Source organism: Chaetura pelagica, unplaced genomic scaffold (assembly GCF_000747805.2).
Source record: "Chaetura pelagica isolate M959 unplaced genomic scaffold, ChaPel_1.0 scaffold471, whole genome shotgun sequence".
In the NCBI taxonomy this organism is placed as follows: Eukaryota; Metazoa; Chordata; class Aves; order Apodiformes; family Apodidae; genus Chaetura; species Chaetura pelagica.
In genome coordinates, this window is record NW_009952430.1 from 923,356 (window position 1) to 933,802 (window position 10,447).

Sequence of the window (10,447 nt, forward strand, 5' to 3'; positions counted from 1 at the left end):
CCCTGCCCTGCGGGGGCTCCCCAGCTGGGGGCAACAGGCACCTGGGTTAGTAAGGGGCTCAGCTGCCAGGATTAGCATGATATATCTCTTCATCTCTCCTCCTCCTCCCTGCTCTCATGTCCCTAGCAGAGGAGGTGGATGCCTCTAGGCATGGTCTCAACAAGGCATTTCCAGGAGCATTGAGCCTCTCAGCAAGGCCCCTGAAGTGAGAGAGAGGTGACCACAGGAGCTCAGCTCCAGAGCCACTGAGAGCAACCACCTCTGGCTGCAAAACCCCGTGGGAAAAGGCCTCAGCCCCTGGACGGGGCTGTGTGTCCCTGCTGGGTGCCAAGCACAGCTCAAGCACCTCGTGTCCCCAGTGCCCCTGTGCTCTGCCACCAGCCCCGGGTGCCTGAGAGCTGAGAACTTCCATCCCACAGACAAACCTGCCAAAGAAAAGGAGGGGCTCCCACCCCAGGGAGCACAGGTGGGCCAGGAGGAGCAGGGGGTGGCCAGGTCAGTGGGGCAGGCAGGAGCAGAGGACCCCACAGGGAGGGAGGAGGAAGGAGCCCTGCCCATTGCCAGGCTGCAGGATGTCCCAGGCTGGTGGCCAGGCCACCAGCATCTCCACAGCATGTTCCTGGCTCAGACTGGAGCTGGGGGCAGGCAGAGAGCTGTGTCCCCTGTTAGTCAGAGCAGGCAGGGCAGGGAGAGCCCTGCCCAGGGGTGCAGGGCTGGGATCCCCGCGGGGTCTGGAGCATCTCTTGGGCATCCCCCGGAGCAGGGAGAGCTCACATGTGGGCTTCAGGGAAGGGAGAGGGGAGAAAAAAAGGGTGCAGGGTTCAGGGAGGAGGGGGTTGGAGAGAGAGGGATGCTCAGCTCAACTCCTGCCTCTCAGTCTAGCTCAGGAGCTGGAGCTTCACAAAGCCAGCAGGCTCTGCAGACCCTGCAGCACTTTCAGGACCCAGCCTGGTCTGCACCCCCTTTTCTCACACACGATTTCAGCCATGGGTGCCCTCACAGCTGCTGCTGGAGGTTTTGCCACCCCCTCCTTGGTTGCCCCCCCCTTACCTGGGCACCATTCCCTGCACCCCAACAGCCACAGGAGTGCAAGGAGCCATCCCCTCCCCACACAAGAGGAGCAAGACCTGGACTCCTGCTCTGCTTTAGGGGCCATCAGGGATTTGATGCTCCCTGAGAGCATTGCAGAAGGGCACCCTAATCCCACCCCCCAGCTCCCCCACACCCCACAGCCCCCTTACCTGCCGCAGGGCACCGGGACAGGGTCCCCTCCATGCACTGTCCCCAGGAGGGGGACTGGAGCAGGGCAGGACTGGGTCACCTCTGGAACTGGGAGGTGCTGGCCCCGCGTTCCAGGCGGAGCCGGGACTGGGACAGCTCCCGGGGAGTGAATGTGGAGGAACTGGTTCGGGGTTTAAAGGCTTTGCCATTCGGCTGGTTGGCCAGGGAAGTGGGTGAGGAGCTGGGTGAGGAGCTGGGTCAGGCATGGGAGGGCAGGGGCAGGGGCAGGGTCCTGCCTGCTTTCCCTGGTGGGGTGGGAGGCTGCAGCTGGGGCCATCCCTGGGGGTCAAACCCCACAGAAACAGGTGCTAAAGGGGATGCTGGGACCCCAACCCCCCCGAGGCTGCAGAGCAGGGGGAGCTGCAGGATCCTGCAGCAGGACTGGGCTCCTGCCAAACCCTTCTCACTTCCATCCACCACTGCTCCCCATCCCTCCCTCCCCTTGGCCACCTCTTCATCCCTGCACTCCCTCCTCATCCCCCCAACACTCATCACTCTGCTTTCCTGGCCCTGCACGGTGGGACACTCCCCCAGCCCTGGTGTGCCAGGGTACAGCCTGACAGACGCACCTGAGCAGGCTCCAGGGCCACTGCCACCTCACCCCTGCCCTGGGGGGTTTCCAGCACCTCTGGGAACTGTGCACCAGGCAGCAGCAGGAGCCCTGAGGGCTTGGGGCAGGCAGCAGCCCCATGCTTGGCCATCTCAGCAGCTGCTGGTGGCTCTTGAGTCATTGTTAGGCCACCTGTGAGCTAAAAACCCACATAGAGAAGGTTCCTTGTGGCCTTACCCATGCCCTGGGGTGCTGCCCATCCCTCCCTGGACCACCAGGCAAGAAGCTGAAAGGCATCTTCCCTGCACAGCCTTGCAAAAATTGCCAGCAGGGTGGATCACTCCTGCCACAATCTCAACTTTCTAGCCACCCCTGCCACCCCTCAGCCTGGCCAGTGGCCATGGGGATGCCAGCCCACACTCAGGCTCACTGAGCAGCTCCACAGGGACCTGGGTGCCACTTGGTGCAGGCAGAAGAGAATCCCAGAGCCCCGGGGTGACCCCAAGGCACATGCCTGCACTCTAACCCTAACCCTAACCTCTCCCCCAGCTCTGGCTGTGGCCATGCACCCACGGGACCTGGATTTGCACCATCAAGGGGCCCAAATGCCCAGGAGGGTCTGAGATGTCCAGCAATGGAAAGCTTCAGGAGAAACCTGGACATAGCAGGGAGTCTTGCCTCGGGGCAGAGGGATGCTCCACGCAAGCATTCCCAGCCCTTTCCTCCTCCAAGCCTCAAGAAGATGCCCAAGGCTCTGCAAGGTCCATGGGACAGGCAGAAGAGGAGCTAAAACCCAGTGAGATGGGCCCTGGAGCTCCTCTGTGGCAGGAGGGTGGTTCCAGGTGGCTGTGGCAGGGCAGCAGCAGCAGTGGCTCACAGGCACAGTGGTTACAACACGGGGCTGGTTTCTGGCAGGAGAAAGGTGGGTGCAGCCCCACTGGGATGCCTTGGGCACTGGGGCAGCTGCCAAAATGCATCTGCCCTCTGCAGGGGGCACTCATGGTGGGACACTTCTGCTGCAGAGGAGGCCTCTTGAGCCATGAAGCCCCTGGTGGAAGGAAACCCAGAATACGTCAACAACTTCCACACCTCTTCTTAGGATCAGGGACCAAGCCACTCCACTCATTATCCCAATTTTCTTGACACGGTCAGAAATGGAAACTGAAACCTCTCCATGCAGATTGTGCCAGGGCTGAGGTGGCACAATCACCCCTGGGGTAAATGTTCCCATCAACCAGCCCTTCCTTGAAGCTGCTGGAGATGTCAGGGCTGCTTGCAATGAGATCTCCATCCCTGGATCTGGGCCAGCAAGAACAGATTTGGGGCAGCCAAACATCTCCCCATCTTCTCTTCACTCTCTGCCAGCACCAAGGTGAGGTGGAAATTCCTGTTTCCCAGCTTTGAATGCTCTTCTCAGTTGGAAACTATGAGCTCAGGGCTCTAAACATAGGCACTGGAAAAACGAGTCTGCCTCCCTGTGCTGCTTTGACCACGCCAAAATCGAAGGGGTTTTGGCCTATCAGCCCAGGCTCTGTCAGCAGTTTTGCTTTCTCCTGAACCTGCCTTTTCTCTGTGCCCTTGCCCCATGCTCTCACATGTGGCAGCATCTTCCCTGAGTGGCAGGATTGAGTCTGCTGGTGCCCACAGGACAAGAAACCAGGTTGAGGGGCAAAGCAAGTCCCTAAATGCTGCCTGTGTTGGCTTTTTTTTTCTGGGGCTTTAAGAAGTCAGCTCATGGCCAGTGTTTTCAGAACCCAATACAGGGGCGAGGGCTCCAGGATCCTTTATCCAAGCAGGTGCCAGCAGGCTCAGCTCCAGGAACCTCAGCTGAGACCTTCTGTGCTCTGGGGTCTGTGGTTTCCAGTGAACAAGGGACATTTCTGACCCAGAAGAGGAGAGAGCCCTGGCTGCAGGGTTGGGGTAGCTGGGGTCCCTTCCCTGAGGTGGCTTTGGGGCAGAGCTGTGCAGCCTTTCACAAGGACAAGAGGACACTGCAGAGCCAGCCCTCTTCTTCCACCCAGATTTTTCATTCTCAGTGACCAGGTGGGGAGGAGGGAAAATGCTATTAGATAGAGCTACATGTAAGTGCTCCTTTTCAAAGCCCATTTCAAGCCAGAAGATTGATCTATATGAGAGCCTGGTGCCAGGCAAATATTCCCTATAGGTCTCAGTATTTCCCTATCAAATCCATGCTGAGTTCCTCCAGATCACAGCAGATAAAGCAGGGACATTTCCAACAAGCAGAGACATGTCCCTCCTCCCTTTACTCAACCATGGCCATGATCCTGCTGAGAAAATCCCAGATTTATTCTTGATGCCAAGGCTCATGGGGGCAGCTTTGCCAGGCAGTCTCAACCTACCCACAGGGCCTGTGGCTGCTGGAAAGGCTGGGCCTGGTGAAATTCCTGCCTTGGGATTGCCAAAAGCTGCAGGAGAGATCACTGTGCCCATGTCTATATTCTCCTCTCTCAGCACCATGATGGGACCATGAAACGGTGGCAGTGGTGGCTGGTACCTCTGCTGGTGGCCTCAGTGTGTCCACAGTGCAGCTGCAAGGCAGGTCCAGCTGTGGTGAGGTGGGATGCTGCCCCTCCTGCCCCTCCTCCAACTCCTGTCCTTGCTGGGCTGGTTACACCATTAAACCATGTACACCTTTTCCCCACCTCCCTGGGGCCAGCACTCCTGCCCCACCTCTCCCAGGGGACAGCCAGTCCTTCCAAAGCCCCCCAGGTTTTTCCTCTGCAGAACTTGACCTGCCAAACCTGACAAGCAGCAGAAACTCTTCCTCCAGCTTTTTGCCATGCCCAGGAGGTGGTGCTCTCGGCTGTTCTTTGGCAGCTCTAAAGAAATGCTCAAGGTGCTGCAGAATCTAGAAGTGCCAGCTACTGACTCCCTTGCTCACAAACTCCACTGTCCCTCCTCAGAATGATGTGCATGAATGCCATTGAACTTCATGATGACCTGTGCTCTTCCAGCAAACAAGCTGGTTGTGAACTAAATCAGCATTAACTGAGATCCATCTTGACAGCCCCTGCTTCCTATAGCCAAGATAGGCCCAGCACATTTGCTGCAGAGAGGCAGAAGGCCTGGGGAAAGAGACCATCAGATTCTTCAACACCTCATTCCCACCCTTCACGGGTACAACATGTGTAAGTCCATCCCTGGGCTTCTGGGGTTCAGAATGCCCTTATCCTGCTCACAAATGCAGCTCCAGAGTCTATTGATCACACTTCCCTAGAGAAATAACAGGTTTCAGTACAACTGCTTACTGCAGAACATAAGCACTGGACTAAACTCTCTGCCAATTTCATTCCCAAATTTAAATCCTCCCACTGTTCATGGAGCCCTGAGCTTGGCTCTGCAGAGGTGCCAAGGTGTGGAGCTGGTGGTGGACGCTGCCTCTTCCCCACCGGGCTGGATCTGCTCCTCCTCCTGCCCATCAGGAATTTGGATCCAGCCATTTGCTGTGATCAAACACATCAATCTCCTATCAAACTGGGTACATCCCCCAACCCTTCCCTGATCTGCTTTCCCACCCGACGCTGTGGGCTTTGCAAAGGGACCTGCATGGTACCTGGGCATCACAGCTCCAACTTGTCCCTCTCTCCCTGCTGCTGGCAACAAACATTCCCAGGAATGACCCTGAACCTGGTGTAAGCTCTTGGAGCCCTTGTTCTAACACCAGATGTTGGGGGCTTGTCCCATCCAGCCCATGTGGAACCATCCAGCCCTTCAGTGCTTAGGACCTTCCAACACCTGGGAGGGCAGCTGCAACCTGCAGGGGCTCCTTCATCCTGGAAAGAGGCTGGAACAAAAGGGGGTCAGTCTCTTCTCCCAAGCAACAAGTGACAGAACAAAAGAAAACTGCCTGAAGTTGTGCCAGGAGAGGTTTAGGTTGGGTATTGGGAACAATTTATTCCCCAAAAGGGTTGTGAGGCCCAGGCTGCCCAGAGCAGAGGTGGAGTGCCCATCCCTGAAAGTGTTCCAAAGCCATGTAGATGTGGAGCTGAGGGATGTGGGTCAGCAGTGGCCTTGGCAGGGCTGGGGGAATGGTTGGATTTGACAATCTGTAAGCTCTTTTCCAAGCAGAGCAGCTCTGTGATTTGATGATTCAAGGCTTTTTCCCCACAGAGGTGCCCTCCACCAAGTATGGTGTCAGGTCCCTGCAGGAGCCAGAGCAACCCAAATGTAACCCCTGAGATGATAAGCATGGCCAGGGCTACAGGACAGGGAGGGCAAGATCTGGCCCATAACCCCCTCCCCTAGCCTGAGGCTGCCCTCCCACATTCCTCTTCATCTCCCTGACCCTGGTCCCACCTCACATCCCACCCCATTCCCTCTGGGATGCTGGTTAGTGGGGTGGGGCATTGCAGCAGTGTTAATCCATGGCATCATGTGTGTAATGGAGAAACAATGAGGCTTTGAAGTGAGGGGGGCAGATGCTGGGGGAGAAGAAGGCTCCTATTCAGTGGCTGCAGCCCCAGCAGGGAGCTGCCTGCACTCAGCCAGGGGTCACTTCAGGGGTCTTCAGGAGACCCTTCCTGGGGAGAGGGCCAGGATGGGGAGCAGCATCTCAAGACCCAGAAGGGATCCATCCTCAGATGTAATAGTAGCATTCAATGTGGCCAAATGATGGCAGATTGTCCCCTTGCATGTCCCCCCACCCCAGTGACCACACCAGCCCCTCAGAGGAAGCCCTGCTCCAGAACCACCATGGTCCCTGTGACCTGCCCCTGCTGTGCCATGAGCCAGGGACATTTTACCACCAGTGTCCCCTGCAGCAGGGGGCATTGCCTGACTCTTCACCATCACATCTTCACCTCTGGCTGCCTGTTTACCAGGGAGCTCCCTCCAGCCTCATTCTGCGGGGGGACAGGGCAGAAATCCTGCAATGTCAAGAGAAAAGGACTCTGGGGTCAGGGATTTGGGGCCCTTTACCAAAATGGGGTGTTCCCCGTGGTTTTGGCTACCAGGGTGTGCTGCAGTTTGGGTTTTATCTCCAGGCATCAGCTCCTGGAGGGCTGAGATTGCAGAGAGGGGTCTGCCTTCAACAGGAACAAGTACAGGTCAGCTGCTAGTCCTGTGGCAACACGTCCTGGAGCCACACAGAAAGGAAAGGCTCAATAAAAGAGGCACTAAATACTCAATTTGGGTTCATTTAATGTTTGTGTTGTGTTTTTTTTTCCAGGGTCTTATGACCATGCAGTGAGTGTGGTGCTGTGAGTGGGGAGTCTGCAGGTCTGCTTGCACCCAGCACAGAGCAGTACCCAGCTCCCTGGGATGCCTCTCACTCCATCCCAGCTCCTCCTTTCCCCTGTGAGTGCAGACCCTGGGGGCTGCTGCTGGCTCTGGAGCCCTGCCAGGTTGCTCAGCCACGGTGGGGGCAGCTTAGGCACCACTTTGCCTTGCCAAAAAGCAAATCCTTCACCAGGCAGCTGAGAGGATCCACGCAGCACCCAGCTCTGCCCTGGCTGCTTCCCCTGGATAAGACACGTGGGCAGACAGGTTTGGTGTTGGTGGCATCAGGGAGATGCTGGTGGCCTTGCATGTCCCACTGGGATTCATCCCATCTCTGGCTGGGCTGCTCCCCTCTCAGTCCCCCCAGCCTGCATGCTCCTGTGTTCCAGCCCCTCTCCAAAAACTACCCCCAGGGCCTATTTCTTCCTCTTGCACTTCCACTTGTGTCTCTTTAAGGGGATACCAAGGAGCACGTTGCTGGGCCCTAGTAACTCCCAGCCCATGACTGATGTCTCAGGGATCCACACCCACCTTTTGGGGCTGCTCCCCTCATGGGTCTCCCTGCCCCGTGGCACAGCCCTTGAAAATACACAACCCACCCTGTTCCCGTGTCCCCTTGCTCACCAAACAACCTCCAGCAGCCTCACACCCAGACCGTGGGGCAGCCCTGACTCCTGCCCTTGTCAGGTCCCTGTGTTCCCGTGAGAGACCCACTCCTTCCCCTTCCCTGAACCCATTGTGGCTGCCTTGTCTATCCCAGGGCTTTTGCTGGCAAAATACAGAGCGTGCTGGACACATGGCTGCATTGTGTGGCTGTTGATGCTCAGGAACAGCCCCGGAGTGCCACGGGCTGGGGGAAGCAAAGCACCTCAAAGCAAACCTTGACTTCAAAATCAGTGTTCACCAGCCCAGGCACCCGGACCGCTCGGGAAATGCAGCCCCTGCCAGGGTGGGGTGGGAGGAGGGTGGTGAAGGCAGCTTGGATGGAGCTGGTGGCATCCAGCCCTGGTACTGGGGGTGCTGGGGGTGTCAGCAGCTGGGGCACTGGTGGGCACGGGGATGGGCAAAGAGGGGGTTGTTAACCTAAGCAGCCAGCCTGGGAAAGAGGGACCAAAGAGCTCAAGTTGGGGGCTAAAGGATCCCACCAGAGACAAAAGAAACCAGGTGTGTGTCACAGAATCTCAGAATCTCAGGGGTTGGAAGGGAGCTGGAAAGCTCCCCCAGCCCAACCCCTTGCCAGAGCAGGGGCACCCAGAGCACATCACACAGGAACGTGGCCAGGGGGGTTGGAATGTCTCCAGAGAAGGAGACTCCACAGCCTCTCTGGGCAGCCTGGCCCAGGGCTCTGGCACTCTCACAGCAAAGAAGTTCTTCCTGAGATTCACATGGGGAAACGAATTCCCCTGGGGAAATGAACTCAGGGTTGCATAGATACGCCCTTGGCTCTCACACTGAGCAGCCCAGGTGTTGGCACGTGGACCCCTGCACCCTGCAGACAGACGTCCAGAGCTGCAGACAGACGTGCAGACAGCCCCTGCACCCCCAGGGCTCCCCACAAGAGATGGGCTCATTTCCTCCCAGGTGGGCACCCCTGAGTCCCCTCGGAGGGGCTGCTCTGTGGCTGAAGGGAGAGGAAAAACCTGCCCCGAGCCGGTGTGGGGTGCAGGGTGCAGGGAGAGAAGGAGGGAGGAGACAGCTCCCCGGGCAGTTTTCCACCGGGATGACTTCCCACAGGACGCTGTGGCTTTCCCTGGCAGCCTCTCATCGAGGAGCCGCCGCACGTCCGGGCTTGGAGCAGCGTTTGTGACCTTCTGCAACACCCAGGGCACACAGGGGTGACCTGGAAAGCCTTGCACAAGGCCCCAGGGGACACCCACAGCTCTGGCTGGGCATCCAGCTGGGGACAGAGCAGTGCTGCCCAGCCTCAGCTTGTCCCCAAGCCGCTCGTCCCATCCGCCGTGGGAAGAGCTGGAGCATCAGCCCTGGGTAACCCTGGGTATGGGTGGGCAGGATGAGAGATGTGTGGGGATGGGTGTGGGGACAGAGGTGGTCTTGGTGCCCAAAGGGGGACACAGGCTGTCCCCACAAGGACAGCTGCCCCGGTTTCGGCCACGCCACAGGCAGGGGAAGGATGAGGGCACCTCAGCAGCACGGCCTGCTGCTAATGACAAGGCCGGGCAGCTAATTACAGAGGGCAGGAAATGAAGGATGCAAACCAAGCTGAAGGATGAGGTCAGCAGGAGGGAGGTGGGCTGAGGGGAAGGGCCCGTCCCAGAGGCACCAGCAACCAGCCCTCCCTGGGGCTGGGGGCTGTGGGGACACTGGGCAGCAGAGGAGGGGGGAAACGCTGTGCCAGGAAAGCTGGGAATGGGAAAGCCAGGATGGACAGGGATGGTCTTGGAGGCTGCCCTAAGCTTAGCCTGGGGGTCCCTGGGGGGAGAGGGGGGGGTCAAAAGGCTTCACAGGGAGGTTCCCAGCTATGTGGGATCCTCTGGGACAGAGAAGCCCTGTGAGGAACAGAGCAGGAGGTGGGAGGGTGGGTATTAGAAGAAAAATGCTTCTCAGGAAGAGTGATGAGGCTGTGGGTCAGGCTGGCCAGGGAGGCGGTGGGGGCACCATCCCTGCAGGTGTTTCCTGTGATGGGCTGGAGGTTGTAGGGTGGGTGGGTGGACTTGATGATCCTGAAGGTCTTTTCCAACCCTGGGGATTCTGGCTCTGCCCGGGCCTGGCTCTGCCCGGGCCTGGCTCTGCCCCTCCGGGCGCAGCGCGGCGGACATTGGGATACCGGGATATTGGGACATGGGGACACCGGGACATTGGGACATTGGGACACTGGGACATTGGGACATGGGGACATTGGGACATTGGGATACCGGGACATGGGGACATTGAGATACCGGGATATTGGGATACCGGGACATTGGGACATTGGGATACCGGGACATGGGGACATTGAGATACCGGGATATTGGGATACCGGGACATTGGGACACCAGGACATTGGGATACCGGGATATTGGGACATGGGGACACCGGGACATTGGGACATTGGGACACTGGGACATTGGGACATGGGGACATTGGGACATTGGGATACCGGGACATGGGGACATTGAGATACCGGGATATTGGGATACCGGGACATTGGGATACCGGGACATTGGGATACTTGGACATTGGGACACCGGAACATGGGGACATCAGGACATTGGGACACTGGGACATTGAGACACCGGGACATGGGGACACTGGGATACCAGGACATTGGGATATTGAGACAGGGACATTGGGACACGGAGACACTGGGACCCCGTGACATGGGGACACCAGGACATTGGGACACCCATGGGATCCAGGCCATGGGACCCCGGCCCCCCC